General features: G+C 35.1%; 1 protein-coding gene and 1 pseudogene across 2 annotated transcripts in view; both read right to left on the bottom strand.

Moving 5' to 3' along the window:
- The window catches only part of LOC307167355 (sialic acid-binding Ig-like lectin 14), a 340,868-nt gene that overhangs the window by 256,717 nt on the left and 65,406 nt on the right, over positions 1-18,745 (bottom strand). The gene's annotated exons all lie outside the window — the stretch shown is intronic.
- Positions 13,496-17,891, bottom strand: LOC307167294 (sialic acid-binding Ig-like lectin 14; annotated as a pseudogene). Its single transcript, XR_013824093.1, has 7 exons — positions 17,823-17,891; positions 16,960-17,014; positions 16,411-16,786; positions 15,946-16,242; positions 15,759-15,858; positions 15,499-15,537; positions 13,496-13,664 (listed from the first exon to the last, which is right to left on the bottom strand). The product of XR_013824093.1 is annotated as a sialic acid-binding Ig-like lectin 14 (transcript).

Below are 18,745 nucleotides of genomic sequence, written 5' to 3'. Positions count from 1 at the left end.
GGGTTGAAGCTAAACTCTGCAGGGTTGTGGCCCTCCAGGTACTGATTTTGACACCCCTGACTTAGATCATGGATGAAAAAGACAATTTATAACTAATACAGCTGCAGTGTGTGATTTTAGCGGTATCTAGTGGTGAGGTTGTGAATTGCAACCAACAAAAGTTACATGGCCGACAGGAAGTGATGTCATCATCTGAGACAGCAGAGACAGTTAAGCAATGTTTCTTTATAAAGATAAATTAAGAAATTATGTTTACTTAATTATTCAGTAAAAAGATATATTATTGTGAATATTATTGTTACTTGTTCATCATTGTGTCAGTGTTTTATTCGCTGACATAAGCTTGCGTCTTTGCACAAAGAACAACATAACGCGTTTGTCCGTTAAGGGCTACTGTTGAAACATTTCAATGCAAGGGGACCCGCAGTGTATGTAGATAGAAATGGCTCATTCTGCGGTTATAAAAACATAACAGTTCATTATGTAAGGTCTTTATACACCTAAAACATAGTTATGTATTGCATTTCTGTCAACAGATCCTCCTAAATATTACACAATGCACCTTTAAAGACATCTTAAATGTCCATTTGACATCTAACAGAAAACGACCTAGAGATGTATTGCAGATGAGCAAACACTCTAAAAAATACATCTTGCAGATGTAAATGCAGACATCAAATAGGCATCTCCGAGATGTACTTGTGCCATCATCAGGGTAGCGATTTCTTGCGATACTTTGACGGGCCACTGCGGCCAGTTTATGGAAATAAAAACGGAAACCAAAAAGTAAATTTATTGACAACAAACCTGATTTTTCCCGTTACGTCGCCATAACTAAAAGAGGAGGTTTTAACGTTTTAAAAAGCCCATTTAAATTCCATATACTCTAAATAAGTATGTTTGTGATAATGAAAACGAGAAATCACCTTAAAAAGTTTAAGGCTATAGGCATCATAATTCTAAAGGAAATGTTTAAAAAAAAAAAGAATATGGCTTGTAACCAAATATAAAAGAGATGAATGTTTTTTTTTTGTTGTTTTTTTTTTTTGTTATGTTCAAGCATAGTGGCTAGGTGAAAACTTATAAAAACCTCAAATCAAATCAGATCAAATCTTTTTGATCAAGTAAATGTTGAATAAATCAATCTTTGAAAGATATTCAGATGCAATCAGTGTTAAGACGGAGCTTATTGAATCAACATCAGTTCAATTAGATTGCCTACTATCAAGGGTTGTGAGAATAATGTTTCATCACTGACCAAGGATCTGAGAATCCATTGTGCTCAGTAATCCTATTTCTCATCTAATTTCCACAATCCATTCAAAGAACAGAAACACCTATCTAACACATAGCTGTTCATACCACTCACTGAGAACTGAGACAGGAAGTTTAGTATAAACCGCAGGCACTCATCACTATTTAAATCCAAATCGGATTTCAAACCAAATGAGACCCGTTCAAAATCAACTCAGGTAAAGTCAATGAATAGCCTACTTGTCTTTATTTTACTTTTGCATGTAATGTGTCTGTGAACATAGTGAATGGTTTATGCATGTAGGCTACAGGTTTTATAATTATTGTGCTTGAAAGTACATAAACTTAACTTAAATTTAAATAATAATACTTTTATTGTCTTAATTTTTTTTTTTTTCAGTGCATCACATCTCACAATATATCATGGGCAATGGAATATCAAGGCCTCTGTTGATCCAGGACCCAGGAAGAAACACTTGGAGAAATGAAAAGCTCACTGAGGATTTCCCAGACAACAAAGTCTCTTACAAGGACGCCCTGAGGAAAAACAAGAATTGGAAAGTACTGTCAAAGAAAGACTTCAGTGTGGCAAAACTAAACCTTACGAGAGGGAATCCCATCGTTACTACCATCTGCCGTCAGCACTGGAGCCTGAACAGGATCAATTTTCAGTGCAGAACTGGGAAATATGCAACCCTGTCTTTGTGGAGGAGAACAATCCATAAAGCAATATGTATACTGACTTCTAGTGGAGAATGTCAGGATCTCTTGAAACTGTAGCTTTGTGTGATTTATAACATAGTCTGTTTCTTTAAATCATTCCGGGGTAGTTCCTGTTTGTCCTTAAAATGTAACTTCCCCTTTTTTTATTTTTAGTGCAGTAGCCATGAATTTTGATAAACTGCATTACTGCAAATTGTCTGTCACAAGGCCAAAGCAGAATTTCAAATATGCAGCTTTTGTATAAAACTATTACATCAAATAATCTCTAAGTCTGTGAATAAAATATCATCTTAAAAAGATTAATAAAATGGTATGAATTACATATCAAACCATGTATCTGCATACAAATGATGCTAGAATTTTCTCACATCTAACCTTCCTGATGCCAAGGTGATTTTAGTTCTAAAAAGATAATCTATCTTTTTTGCATAAAACTTTCTTTAAAAAAAGTCACTTGTTTAATATTTTGTTATAATACATAAACAAGTACAACAAAAATAAAAATGTAAAGATTTTAGACTCTAATATATTCTGTTTCTTTTACACAGTATCTCAAACACAGGAGATGGTGATAAATAGAGGTCATGATCAAATTCATAACTAAACCTTACAAAGTTTGTTTTAGCAGTCGAGATGTTTAGTAATTAACCGACACATAAAAATAGTGAAGTGTCACTTTGTCCAAGTAAAAGGTCATCCCTATGAATATCATTTGCTAAAGTCAGACTTATAACCCACATCCTGTTCATATGAAGAGGTCAAGTTCATGCCACATACTGTGGTCACAGTCAGGCCACTAGTGGTGCATATTGCAAAAAAAAATAAATAAAAAAAAGATCTGCATTGGTTTTGACAACTTCTATGTTCTCTTAAAAGCAGAACCTCTGTTTTAGGCTCAAAATATGGTACACATATTGTTTTATGATTTTTCTTTGAATCCCTGATTAGTGAGCATCACTATTACTATTGCTCATATAGGGTTATATATCATATATATATATCAAATAGGGTTTCATCAGACTCTTAGTATTAAATTCTGGTGTGTAATTGCACCCACAGCAAATAAAACAGGGTAAAATACCACAAATGTACACAGAAAGACTTAATCCACCCCCTAGAAACCACCTAAAATACCCTATCAGCCACCGCGATACATAACATCACTCAGAGCATCTTAAAAACTGCATGAAAATGCAGAAGCCACAATCTAGCAAGCACTTTAACATCAATACAGCGAGTCTTCCACAGGAAAACACCCTCTCACATCTTATGTGAGAAGCTAGTTGATCTACTGTACTCATCTCTCACTGGTATTTCTCTTTCACTCAGTGGATCTTAAAGGTAAGGCATTTTTTTCATGAACACTTAATATTATTCTGGTTGAAACTGTCTTCACACCCAGATAGCAATCAATAATAGAAGTCTAAATAAATAAAAAAAAAAAATGTAAATATAGCTTCTGTGGAAGTCTTAGGATAAAAAAAAATCATCAGTCATTGCATTGATCATCAATCATCTAACACAATACGATGTCCAGTCTATGGAGCTAGAAGAGTCTCAATAAAGATAAATGCACAAACTGCATTCACATATGCACACACAGGATACACAAATGCACACACATGATTCATAAAAACACACACAGGATACACAAATGCGCACAAAATTCACAAATGCACACACAGAATTTAAAAAGCACAGAAGATTCACAAATGCATACAAAATTCAGAAATGCACACAAAATTCATAAATACACACACAATTCAGAAATGAAAACAAAATTTACAAATGCACACAAGATTCACAAATGCTCAGGACAAGATTCAGAAATGTATTTCTGATGCACACACAAATATATCTTGATTTACAAACTGCTTGCGGTCTGTGAACTTCACTGCATTTGTGTGTGAATTTTGAGACTCCCCTGACTTGGCTTGACACACAAATGCCTTTTTTTAAACAGGGAATGACCTGTGACCAATCAGATACCTCCCTTGTTTTAGCCAATCACAAGAACGCACCCCACGTGGGGGATTGTTTACTTGTAAGCCAATCACATGAAGTGCGGGCGCGGGCGCGAGCGCTAGAGCGAGGTGGGTGGAGTTCTGCCAGTTGGTTGAGACCGGCTTCTTAGGCGGTGGGCCAAGTCCGTCTATCTCGTTTAGTTTTTGATTTGACAGTTACTCAGCAGCTGTGTGGCTCATTTTTGTCTGTATGAACAATTCACAAAAAGATTAATGATTGTTTCCAACACCAGTTGTTGCACATTAAAGTATAAAAATAGATTTCATTTCGCTAGCTGATCACAAACGTTGGCCGGAGTGAGATCCAATCAACGCTTGTGTTGTTACCTTGTTGAATAGATTTGGCCAATCACGTTATTCGTTGAACCGGCGTCGCATCAGTTTTGAGTCTAGTACAGTCTACAACCCAACGTGAAGAGACCGGTGTGTCTCGGCAAGACAACGTCAAGGTAAGATTTGTTTTACAATGATTATACACCCCTATATCTTAATGCTTTTCATATAAGTTGTATTTAAGACTGCAAGCTATAGTTCGCCGTGAATATATGCGTTGTCGTCAGTGATGCGCGGGTCAATGTATAAACAAACCGCACCCGACCGACGTTTTCAACTAACCCGCCCGCAACTCGGACCGCAAAAAACGAAAAAAAAAATATTGTACCCGACCCGCTTCCTGACCCGCATTTTTTTTAAAGTAGCTATAATTCTCATCGTAGCTCTTAATATAACTTAATATTCTAATTGTGTCAAGAATTATAAAAAATCGTCAATATAAGCTCATAATTTGTACTAAAATAGTCTAAATGTTTAGTTTTAAAAACAATTTTAAAAAGCTGGCTATGTCTATTTTGATGTTTCTGCGCAAGTTCAGCAGACTGTGAGGTTCGGGTTTGTTCCGATCAGAGCTCGTGAGCGGAGAGCGCATTTCTGAATATTCCGCTCCGCTCATGGTCGCTCGCCCAACCCAGATGGCCTGCTGTTTCGAAAATATGTGGAATAAGGGCTGCCTCCGACTATTTTTTTTTCTTGTCGACTAGTTGTTCATTTAAGCCATTCGTGGACAAATCGCCCCTTTATATTAAATTAATTACTTAAAGGCTAGCCTACAGGAATAAGCGTAATGACCGCACGCTTAAAGCTTGCCACAAAGAACCGGTTGAAGTAATGATTATGAATGTGTCTAAATTAGCAAGGAGACATTTAATTGTTTAGTAATAAACTGGTGTTTTCTGTGTCGCTGCAAAGATGAAGTTGACAATGCGGAGATTGCGGACTCGCCATGAACGCCAGAGAGAAATGTACATTTCATATGGATTAGCCTACATAATCAGAGAGTATAGCCTATTTATTTTGGTTTGAATATTTTCGTTTAAAAGTAGACATTTCAAGCTTTCTGTAATATATAGCCTATATTTATCAAATCTGTGAGGCACAAGTTGAGTTTCGGCGCCCTCCAGTTCACATGCAGTGATCGCGTACCGGCGCCTTATTTTGTCTGCTATATATTTGCTTCTTATTTAATAAATAAGGGCAATTGATTGATAAAACATTGATCAAAATTAAGATACAATTTATACAAAACGAAAATCTTTTAAAAAGAGTTTTCTATAAAACAAAACTTAATGAAGTAGTCAAAATCATGTTTTATCAAAAACAGCGCCGTTGCTAGGAGGGCGTCAGCGCCTCTGCCTCTCAGCGCCTCTGCCTCACGAGTGGATGATAGCCCTGAAGACGCCTAGCAATGATATACCTTTAGTGGTAGTATACCTTTAGTTAAGTTATCGCAGCGCGCTAAGAGACAATGTTATCGGAAAATGCAGCCCAGGTATATTCATAATGGAGATTCCAAAGCTCTCTTCTTTGGTCAGAACCATGGAGAGCGATCGCGGATTTACTTTTACAATGCAACACAATATTTAAAGAGCATCAAGCTATTAAAATCTATATTATGTATACGCACAGATAATATAACAGTAGGCTATATTAGTCAATATTTTTTTATTAGGTTAAGCAGTGATTGGATAACATTTTTTTATTTTATTTTTATTTAACGTTTTTAATTTAAGGCCCACCCACAATTGGTCTGGCTTATCCAAAACTGGAATCCTGGCGCCGTGCCTGGTTGGTCGTGCCAGTTTTGTGGTTATCAAATGTGTAAATAGCATCGCAAGAAGTAGCCTACACATGACAAAGCCAGCACTTTGGTCATCATCTTTCATTATTTCGGCAAATGTCTCCCACACTTTGCTCTTTCTATTTGTGTATTTGCGGAGCTTCCACTCCCCAGTCTTCACCTTTTCTCTTGCCGCCTCCATCTCTACCTGCAGACTGAGCTCGTGCGTCATCTTCGCACCAGTTATTCAGCCAATAAAGTGTAAATTAAATTTAAAACGTATTCATAGAAAATTGTGTCTAGAACTATATCAATTACAAAGGTTTAATTGGCATCTTTATTTCAAACGACCCGACCGACCGCGACCCGAATATCATTAAAAATATTTTTGGATGACTCGTAACCGCGGGTGACCGCAGGCACCATTTCGGATCAACCCGCGCATCACTGGTTGTCGTTGATGAGAACAGTAACGTTAGCCACGAAAGAATGTTGGTAAGTGGAGCAGTAAAGCTAGGTCTAACGGTATGCTGCTTAGGCTAATCCAAAATAATCATTCGGTACATACACAATAAACTAAGCAAAGAGTATTCAAATACGGGATAATTACGGGAAAAATTTTAAACGGGAAGACAGCAGGAAATAAGTCTGACTAAGGGAGAATCACGGGGTAAACGGTTGGTTACAGCAAGCTACCTAGGCTACAAGTAAGCTAGACTAATCAGCTAAAAAGAGTGCAAACCAAAATAAAGAAATGATTTCAAATCAACTTTATAGTGGTAGTCATGGAGTTATTTAAGCCAATTATGGTTGATTGTCACAGTTTATACAATGACACAATTCTGTGCATGGTAGCTTACATCTGTCAGTGGTTGGGCTTCACCTACACAACAGAACAGGTATAAGATGGAATATGGTGGAAAAATATTTTAGTTAAAGATGGCTGTTTTTGAGCTATTTAACAAAATTATTTGTGGTCAGAACTGCAGTAGTCTTAATACAAATGTCAAGATGAAAAATGTGATTGAATATTATCTAGTAATGTGCGCTTTCTGTGTTTATTTATCTGAATATAAATCAGTTGTTTATCTAACACGGACAGGACAACATCATATCTCTCCACACCCAAATGACTACAGAGGTGATCGTTGACAATCATCACATCAACAGCACCATGATGGAGCAGGTCAAGATCACAGAGTTGCTTAGTATCCACATCACAGATGACCCATCTTGATCTATCGACACCACCAACAGAACCTGGCCAAGAAATTCCAAAAACCTCTGCACTTCCTCCCACAGTTGAGGAAGGCTCATCTCCCAAAAATCCATCCTCTTAACTTTCTATAGGGGAATCATAGAGAGCCTCTTCCTTCCACCCCCACCCTCCAGTAACCTAAGGGCAGCTGATTGACTCTTGCACAAATACACTGGTAGTTTACACTATGATGTTGCTACATTGTTTTATTTTTAAATTTGCTAAATATGAACATTTGACCCCACTTACACTGCCTTTGCTACTTGTCATGTCATCCACTTACACAATAATACTATATTAATTAGGGATAAGGCACGATTTTCAAATATTCGATTAGCTGATTTTATTATAGAATAGGATGTGCGGGATGATTGTCTTTAAAAAATCCCCATGTTTTAGTTGTGGTTATAAGTTGCAATCCTAAATTCACATAAATTTTTTATACATTTAATAAATATATTCTTAATATTTGTTGTTTTTGTTTGTGTTTGAGCGTATATATATCAATATTAATTTTGAGACTTGAAATGTAAACTCTCAAGGGTTGGATTTCTAAATATATGTTGGTTATGTGTCTATTCAGAATGACTTCTGAGCAGCAACCTTTTTTTTTTTTTGGGGTATGTCATGTATGCATCACTTGCATATCATTATTCATTCACGTGAAAACATGTTTAACAGTACCAGACATTAGGAAAATATGACATACGGATGTGCCGTTACAGTCAAGTCAAGTTTATTTATATAGCGCTTTTCACAATAGAGATTGTATTAAAGCAGCTTCACAGTATTAAATTAAAACAATACATCAATGTTTGTTTCTAGTGGAAAACGTCCACGTTTGGTAATGCTGATCAATAGTATTGTTGATTGATTAATTAAATTAAATATCCCCAACTGAGCAAGCCATAGGCAACAGTCCATTGCATTAATACAAATAATTTGTGTGTAGGCTACATTGAACAGACTTTGCCCAACTTGTCTGGGAAAGGAGTTACAGGGCTTTTTACATTTGAGGCTAAACGGATAAAACACCTAATTTTTAGCTCAGTATTACTGAACTACATTACTAAAATTACATTTTTAATGATTAAAGCAAAATTAAAATTTCAAGAACGCAGCTTCCTGGTCACTGACAAAGATTACTTTGCCTCCGCCGTAGAATCTGTGTTCATTATTTACATTGGTTGTCAAGGAAACGGGAGGTTTTCTAACGTTATGATTAGTACTCCTGCTTACTTGCCGGTTTAAAAAAGTAAGAGTTTGTAAGGACATTTTGCGTCAAATGTGCAAACAACAAAGTTGGAAACAATGTCTGCAGTACTTATACGATTTTATTACATGGCCTCAGCAAAAAAAAAAAAAAAACGTACACAGCTGAGAGGTAAGTATTAAATTCGTAATTTCGAGGTCCGGCCCACCGCCTCAACCATAGACTGTAAAAAATGGTCTCAACCAACTGGCAGAACTCCACCCACCTCGCTGTCGCGCTCTCGCTCGCGCCCACACTTCATGTGATTGGCTTACAAGTAAACAATCCCCCACGTGGGGTGCGTTCTTGTGATTGGCTAAAACAAGGGAGGTATCTGATTGGTCACAGGTCATTCCCTGTTTAAAAAAAGGCATTTGTGTGTCGAGCCAAGTCAGGGGAGTCTCAAAATTCACACACAAATGCAGTGAAGTTCACAGACCGCAAGCAGTTTGTAAATCAAGATATATTTGTGTGTGCATCAGAAATACATTTCTGAATCTTGTCCTGAGCATTTGTGAATCTTGTGTGCATTTGTAAATTTTGTTTTCATTTCTGAATTGTGTGTGTATTTATGAATTTTGTGTGCATTTCTGAATTTTGTATGCATTTGTGAATCTTCTGTGCTTTTTAAATTCTGTGTGTGCATTTGTGAATTTTGTGCGCATTTGTGTATCCTGTGTGTGTATTTATGAATCATGTGTGTGCATTTGTGTATCCTGTGTGTGCATATGTGAATGCAGTTTGTGCATTTATCTTTATTGAGACTCTTCTAGCTCCATACCAGTCTGCCTGTCAGCGGCCCTATCCCAAATGGCACCCTAAACACGCACGGTCTTCCTACGCGTCCGCACTTTCATACCGTGACGCCACTTTGACTGCCGAGAAGAAGTCTGCTGTGGAAAAGTGCTAATCGAGGGCGCATATCGACAGCAAAAAGGGTGCTAGCGAGCACCCTTCTGAATCCTTAAGTGACAAATGGGACACGCGCGGTCTCATGGGCTGCGTCCGAAACCACATACTCACTGAGTAGGTACTTAATTTCAATAAGTACTTACTTAACAAGCGCTAAAAGAGTAGGTACTTTATAGCCTGATCTCGTTAAGTATGAATGTGAGTCATACATCATCCGCCATGTTGATGTTTTCATGTGACCTAGGATGTTATCACAAGCACAACAACTTAAAAGATATGAGCGACAGGTTTTAATCTGTAAGTGTAAATATCTTGATATTGACGAAACTTGCTCATTTTGTGGTCTTGTTGAAGAAACAGCTGTATAATGGCTAAATGTTTTTGAAACAAAAAAGCCTGTTGAATTGCACTACTTGAAAAAAAAAATGCATTGCATTAACCATGCTTGCATTTTAATGCATTGTATTTTTAGGACTTGCATTTTTTTTTATTGGCTGAAATTTAACATGGTTGAATATTTAAGCTGTGAATATTTCAATTCAAAACATTTCAAACACATTTTCATTATTAAAAATTCACCTTTCATATTTCACTTCCAAAAATATTCAAACTGTTTAAAAATACAACCTATAATATTCAACAGGCAATTTTCGGTCCATTTTATTTCGCTTCCACAAATTCAGTGGTTCAAATTCAACAGTAAATTCAACATTGACGATTTAATTCAGTTCTGTTTTATGTTTTAGGAGTGTAGGGTTGTCCTGCCATTTATTTTGACTTTGTTTGTGATTTGTTTATTTTTAGGGAGTTAGGGAAGTTTCATTGTAATTTTATTTATTCCCTGATGGTGATTTATACATGTTTGTTTATAAGTCTATTTTGTTTATTATTTCTGCCTTGGGGCACCCTGAAGCCATTGCTCCTTAATTCAATTACTTTTTCCACCTTAAATAAATTATATATTATGTCGGCTGGGGCTGGTTTCCTTTTTACCAACAGCAAAAGTTCACGTCAAGCCCGTCCTTATTGGACGGGTGGTTACACAGTGATATACTGGCATAAGTTGGCTTGATGTTGGACATTCGCACAGTTAGGGACTGTCTCTAAAGTTACGACATTAGTATACACGTTTCTAACTTCAATAGCAAACTTCAATTTATTTGAATAAATATCAAAAATATAAAAGGTGTGCATCATGCCTGACACCTACATGAACACGTCGTAGGCTGTGTGTAGCATGCGTACCCCAACTGCTAGTTAGTCAAACTATTTTACTGTTTTTTTATTCGCTATATATTTTCACAAGTAAGGTGTACATTTTCAAAACTCTTAGAACAAAAATCCAAAATGATCACAATTTAAACACAGCTAGTCGTTCTTTGAAATCCTGATCCCATGCTTTCATTTAGTTGTACATATTTTCATTCTACATAAATAATCATTGTTTCAAAACACAAGATTATTGTAATATGTAACAAGAACATTTGGATTAATTACCTAAACACAACAGATTATGATCTTCTTTCAATTTAGTACTTTTAACAATCAGTTTATTCAATAGCAAGCATGCGATATACATTATTTAAATCACCCTTGTTGTTGAATTAATTATAGTAACACAGGCTACAGTTGCCACATTACAAAATTCAATTAAACCTTACGTAACATAAAATCCATATCTATTCGGTGTGTTATCAAAAGGTGATGAAGTTATGAAATGGCCATGAGGTTCTGATTGCTGTCAATACAGTATGTTCTCACTGTATACCATATGACTGAATCTATACTGTAGTTGACCTTTATAATGGTGAGTTACAGTAAGGAGGCAGTCTCTACCATGGTAATCTGTTTACAGTATCACATGGCAATGACATACATACTGTAATGTAAAACGCTGTGTTTGATGCCACCTGTCTTCCTTCAACTGATGCATCTCTGATCAATCTGATGTAGTAAGGTGGCAGTCTATACACATTTACCTACCACATATCTAATATTAAATAAACACATTTCTTTCCTATAAAACATATTCAAACTTCATATGAAATGCATGATGAAAATGTGTGTAATATTTCACAAAAAAAAAAAAGAAAAAAAAAAGCTTTAAAATGAATCGCAAGGATTCGCCATCACATGACCATAAATGATAAAATTAGTTTCTTGAAGTGACCATCACGTTTACCCTTACTATACAAACTTGTGGAAGTGCCCTTCATGAAGCGATTCAGGTATTCACTTTTGGAACGGCCCTACAAATGATCGGCCCCTTCCCAAAGTGTCCTTAAAGGGTTCAAAAACACTAATCTAAAATTTGTATGCGAATAAAAGCATAAATTCAATCTGTTCATCATTTCAAGTAATTGTGTCTCTTCAGAAAATTTGGACTAAACCGCTCAATTCATATGGATTAGTTTTACGATCTTTTAATGAACGTTTTGAAGCATCAAAGTGTTAGCTGTGTGTTAAACAGTAGGTTACTTTTTTAATAACAAATGGTAAGTTTACACGACAACAATGTACTAAAAACGGAAACGTTTTTCCTTTGCAGTTTTCGCATAGACAACACCATTGTCAAAACGATCCCCGTTCACACGGACCTGTGAAAATGACAAATATTTTCAGTCTAAGCAAATAATTAGACATGAAATATTTTTCGAAATATTTTATTAGCTCTTTAAACGCAAAACTTCTGTGGAGAAAGCAGTTGCTGATAATGTACATCCAGCCGGTTGTTATTGCAGAATAAACCCCTTTAGGCCGATGCAAGACCCTGATCACCCTGTCAGGTTTTTTTCTGCGATAACCGGCTGGATGTATATTATCCCTTACATAACGTAACATACAGTAAGAGGAAGTAAAACAACACAGAAATAGCAATTCTTGTTTTGTAAATACACAACAAAAGTATATATACAGTGTATATATATATATATATATATATATATATATATATACAGTATATATATATATATATATATATATATATATATACAGTATATATATATATATATATATATATATATATATATATATATATATATATATATATATATATATATATATATAACACAGTAAGAGGGAGTAAGACAACACAGAAATATAAATTCTTGTTTTGTAAATACACAACAAAAGTATATATACAGTATATATATATATATATATATATATATATATATATATATATATATATATATATATATATATACATACAGTATATATATATATAAAACATACAGTAAGAGGGAGTAAGACAACACAGAAATATAAATTCTTGTTTTGTAAATACACAACAAAAGTATATATACAGTTTATATATATATATATATATATATATATATATATATATATATATATATATATATATAACAGATTCATCTAAAATAATTCCTTTTTAAGCCTACATAAACTTTTGACACACACATCATTTATTATACAAATTATGGATTACAAATATCCAATCATGCACCTTCAATTGATGCTGAAGTCATAAAAATAACTCAATACCATGAATAAAATACAAAAACATGCATAGATTCAGTATATTTCCACAAAAGGATTTGTTTTGTCCTGGTTTGTTACAGAAGAGCGCATGTTGGTACATGGTATACATGGTAGCTTGTGACGTCAGAAACACCAGCCATGATTTTGAGACTGTCTTTGGTTCACTGGAGTTAAGGAGAAAATACTCAGAAATGGTGCTGACTTATGAAGAATTTGCACATGGTTTGTCTTAAAGCATATTAAAAACACCACATAGACATAAACAACATGAAAAGCTTTGATTTCCATCACAGGGGGACTTTAAAATATACTGTCTTTATGTTGTTTCTATTTTTTTTTTTTTTTTTTTTTTTGGTGGGGTTGATTCAATGTGAAAATATTACAATATAAAAAATATATTAAAGGGACCTATCATGCCCCTTTATACAAGATGTAAAATAAGTCTTGGGTGTCCTCAGAATGTGTCTGTGAAGTTTCAGCTCAAAATACCCCACTGATAATTTAGTATACCATCTTGTAAATGCAAGGAAAAACATACCGTTTTCATGCATGTATCTTTAAATGCAAATTAGCTGCTGCTCCCCACCCTGATTTCCAGTAGAGCGGAGCCTGTGTGCCTCAGATTCTCTGCCAAAAACAAAACATCTGTTTGGTTTGGTTTTGATTATCATCTCTATCATGGTCACACTCAGGTGGCATTGCAGTTTTTCGTCATAATGTCTGATGGCGTGTCCCGTATTGCGCTTAAACTGTCAAGTACACACAAGGTTGTCAAAAACAAACAGCGTAATATACAGTATTAGAACTGAACTGAATGCTTTTTGCCACCTAATTGGGCTTGAGCGGTTAAATACACATACTTATGAGTCAAAGTGACAATGTATTTGCAAGAGTAAACAGAGTCATTTATGTTTTAAGTGAACATAAACAGTTGAGGAAAAAAAAACCCACAATATTGGATCCATGCTGTCGGTCTTAAAGTGACAGCATCCAAATTTACCTGCTGTCATTATTATTAACAACAAAAAAGAGAGAAGATCTCTCACTGCTCTTGACTGAATCACTTTTGTAACTTTAATAAGAATAAATGTAGATTTCATTTACACAGTAAAGACTATGCATTGTTTTTTTATACATTTGTTTTTTTTTTAATACATTTTATTTAGGCCTAGTATTTCTAGTGCTTGGCGTTTTTTTTGGTAGGTTCATTTCATTTGAGTCTTTGTTTTATTGTAGTTTGTTTTCTTTGCTCTTTCTTTATCACTGTTTACTTGTCTTCAGTAAGCTTGAGAGTATTTTTTAGGCTAGAAGCCAATTAGCTTTTTAAATTGTATTAGAAATGGTGATAAGAATAATGGTATCTCAATGGTATCAACATTTTTGATATCATAAAAACCTTATTTAAACCAAAAATAACTATATTGTAAAATATATCGTTATCGTGAAATTAAATTACTCATATCATGATATAAGATTTTGGTCATATCGCCCACCCCTAATCGTATTTACGAGTTGAACGCACATGAATGCCACCACAATGTCGTTAATATAAGTGGGAAGCTTGGGATTTTCTTTAAGCACTGATGTTTACGAGTTGGGGGCGAGTCAGTGAGAAACATGGCGATAAAACATATTTAGCAGTGATAGTGTCAGGCTTTTCTATTTACTATGAAGTAAGCTGATTGCCTGCTCAAAATATGATAATAATATAATGTAACAAATTGCATTGTAATATAACAAAATGATATGTAACAATAAAGTTTACAATGGCTTCATAAATTAAGTTAATTAAGAGAAGGTACACCGCCATTTTGCTCTGACGAGAGTGATTTTAATATACCAGGCGCCGTAAACATGACTTCCCAAATTCCCAGGAGGACTTGAATGCACCAATAGGGCATATTCCGTTGCCAATCGTTGACGGGGCCTGTTCCAATGTGACGTCACATTGGAGCACATTCCTGAACGTCTCATTTTGAGACACGGTTTCAGATTTATGGGGAAAATAACAAATGGAGTGAATTTTTACAACAGTGGTTGTGTACACACACTGCAGACACATAAATATGTTCAAAAACAATTTTAAAATGATTTTTGCATAATAGGTCTCCTTTAATAACTTTAATGTTAAATGCAATTAATCGTGATTAATTAAAGAAAATGTTGCTATTAATATATTTTTTTATATAAACTGACAGCACTAATTATTATATATTTTAAACAGATCTGTATTATTTTCTCTCATGAGTTGATACATTGTTCTTGAAAAAAGAAGTTATTATGGGATATATACACACCTTTTAAGGGTACACTACTTTATAGATGATGACAAAGTTCGCAGAAATGGATTCAAAGCCACAAAACGTATAAAAAAAAAATTAAAAAGAAAGACTGAGGCACAATAATGTTCTCATGTAGATTCAAAACTGCTGAACTAAATGCTAACTTATGATTTACTCACGTATTGTCGTTTCTGGATTGGAGATCTGCAATGCGCTTCCTGGGAAAGATTTTAGTGATTTAAAACAAAATACTGAAAGATACCAGAATGTCACAATGTATTCTCAAATGCTCACATAACTGCAGTATTTTTTTTTTTTTAAAAAAGATCAATTTTACATCAAATTGGTTATTTTCATTTATACAGTGTAAACCGTTTTCAGGGATGTGTTCTATAATATAACTCATTGATATTTATTTTGTAGTCAGATCCCGACTCACTTATATTTTATGACAATGATTAAACACAGTAATCCAACCAAAAGAGCAGCTCCAAGACCAGAGATGGTTGGTATGATGAACTGGCTAAGATTTGCTTGTTCTAGTAAAAAAAAAAAAAAAAAACACACATTTACTTACTTCAAATTATCACAATATATACACACACAGAAGAGTAGTATTGTTATACCTTTCACAATGATTTGGTGAGTGGCTTGCATTTCACCCTCAACACTCCCGTGGTACTTGACTGTGCATGTGACAGAGGAGTGATCATCCTCTTTTGTTGGGGTGAAGGTAAGGATTGACTCTGCTTCCCAATTTCCATGACCAATGTCCTTGTAGCTCATGATGGTTTTTCCAGGGTGGTTCCAGCTGAGAGTGGGCTGATGGGACGGACAGGTGTGACGGACGGAGCATTTGAAGATTACAGGTTGACCCTCTTCCACAGACGTCTCAGCCAGCAACTCTGGTTTTGATGCTTGCTCTGTACATAAAATATATTAATTGTGAATTACAAAACACATATTTCACATAGTAAAAAGCAAAAACAAGATTATTTATTTAGTTACAAAAATATAATTTGGACTCTTTCCATGTTTTAGTCTGCTTTCTTATTTGTAATGACAGGTTGACAGCTCAAAAGCACACTTACCAATCATTTTAATTGTCACACAGTTATCCACAAAGGAGTACTTGTCTATTTCAGATGTCTCTAATTCCACCCTGAAACAATACGGGCCGTTGTCATGGTTTTTGACATCATCAATCTCCAAGGAGCAGTTTAAATCACCCAGTGAACCAACCAGTTTTGTACGACCCTTGAAATTGTCGAGAACCCTTGTCATTGTGATAGATCAATTCATTCCTGTTTGGATTTTTGTGCCACATGCCTTTAATACGACTGGAGGGCTGTTCTTGAGCAGGGTATTTGAATGTACAGGGCAACACGACACAAGATGAGACCAGAGCATCCATTTTAGACTCTACCTCCACCTTCCAAACATCACCAAACACGACAGCACAAAGAACTGCAAAATAATAATGATAAAATAATTGAAAGATAATAAACTTAAAATATATATATATATATGAATTTACATTTAAAGAAGTTAACATATGAATACTAATCATTTTAAAGAAGTAACCTCACAAAATGTAAAAATAATTAATTCATATAATGTTTGGAAATTTAAAATCTAACCGTGAAGCCAGCAGAGAAGAACTCCTGCCTGTACACCCATGCTGGACTGGACAAACTGAAGAGGGCAAAAAAAAAAAAAAAGTTATTTGCACATATGCAATAGCCTAATCTTTCTCTAGGGCACTGTATAGGCTTCAATACCTGAGAGTTCTCAGGAAATTTTTTTTTTATTTTTTTTTTATTTTTTTTTATTGCAGTTCTCAGGAAATAAACATCGGAAACAAAAACTGTTAGGCCTAATTTATTGATCAAATTGTTGGAAGTGGAATCAGCAGAGCAGTGAGAAACACCGGAACGCGAACACATGATGCGATTAAGAAAGTTTTCACAAATCAGGCTCAATCTAAAGTTATTTTGATTCCTGACTAGCGGACTCATCAAGCGTTTGCCTGATCTAGCCAAACATCTAGCAGGACAAGATAACCAACTTTAGGCGTGCCAGAGCCATGTAATTAGAGATATAGCCTATATATATATATATATATATATATATATATATATATATATATATATATATATATATATATATATATATATATGCTCTGGGCGTGCTACGCATTATAAAAGTTAAGTTAAGTTATTGGCTATGAAAAAAAAAAAAAAAGATTTCGGACAGAATCCTATATTCACAAATCACGAAGAATGACATGCGATATACATGTCTACAACAGCGCACTGGGCATTTATAGCCACAGAATTTCAAACTGCTAACTGTAATTAAGTTACAAGGCCGTTACCTTGCATGCTGTAGGCTGTGTGAGGCGCAAATTCAAAAGTGAAACCACTCAGATATGTGAAAACCATCTTTAAAGATATAGTGTAACCAAAAAATATATAAAATAAAATAGAAATTCTGTCATCACCTTTATTTCGTTCCAAGTCTGTTTGACCAAGCCAAGTCGATGTCCAGTCATACGGGGCGTGGCGTGGGGGAAAACAATCCCTTCCTGCTGGAAAAACGTTGACCCAGTAGAATAGCCTACACTCTAAAAAATGCTGGGTTATTTAATCTACCCAACCGCTGGGTTATGAAATTCTTTACCCATTATGGGTTATTTATATGGAAGTTGGGTATTTTTTTTAAAATGCTGGGTTATTTAATCTACCCAACCGCTGGGTTATGAAATTCTTTACCCATTATGGGTTATTTATATGGAAGTTGGGTATTTTTTTAAAAATGCTGGGTTATTTAATCTACCCAACCGCTGGGTTATGAAATTCTTTACCCATTATGGGTTATTTATATGGAAGTTGGGTTATTTTGTGCAACTCATATGTTGAGTCAAAATCCATCAACCCAACATTATATCGTTTGACCCAGAACGTGGGTTGTTTGTGCTTCGAACGTCATCATATCGTCACCCGAGTCCACACACCGAGCGCTCGTCACAGCAGAGAACCTGACTGATCATCCAGCGAGGCAAACAAATAATAAAAGGTATGTGTACACTACTACATGTCTAATTCACATTGTCTGTGTTGCGTTACCTATTAAATTACTATATATTGTCGATGTCGAGGCTAGTTGGTTGGTTTGGCTAACAACGTAGCTAACGTTAGCCATTTAGCCGTTATCAGCACGGATAGCCTGCTTATTTGGTCTGAATTACATTTTTGTAAGGTATTATACATTAAGCAAAAGTTTATTTTTATTTATGCGGAGATGTGGGACTTGAAAAGTAAATCATTACAGGATTAGTGTAAGAATATAGTCTTTTGTGGTGAGAAACCGGGACAATTTTGAAAACTGAAAGGAGGACTCTGTGCGCGCCTGCGCCCCCTCACA

This window comes from Squalius cephalus (assembly GCF_949319135.1).
Source record: "Squalius cephalus genome assembly, chromosome: 11".
In the NCBI taxonomy this organism is placed as follows: Eukaryota; Metazoa; Chordata; class Actinopteri; order Cypriniformes; family Leuciscidae; genus Squalius; species Squalius cephalus.
This window is presented reverse-complemented; position numbering and strand designations above follow the sequence as displayed.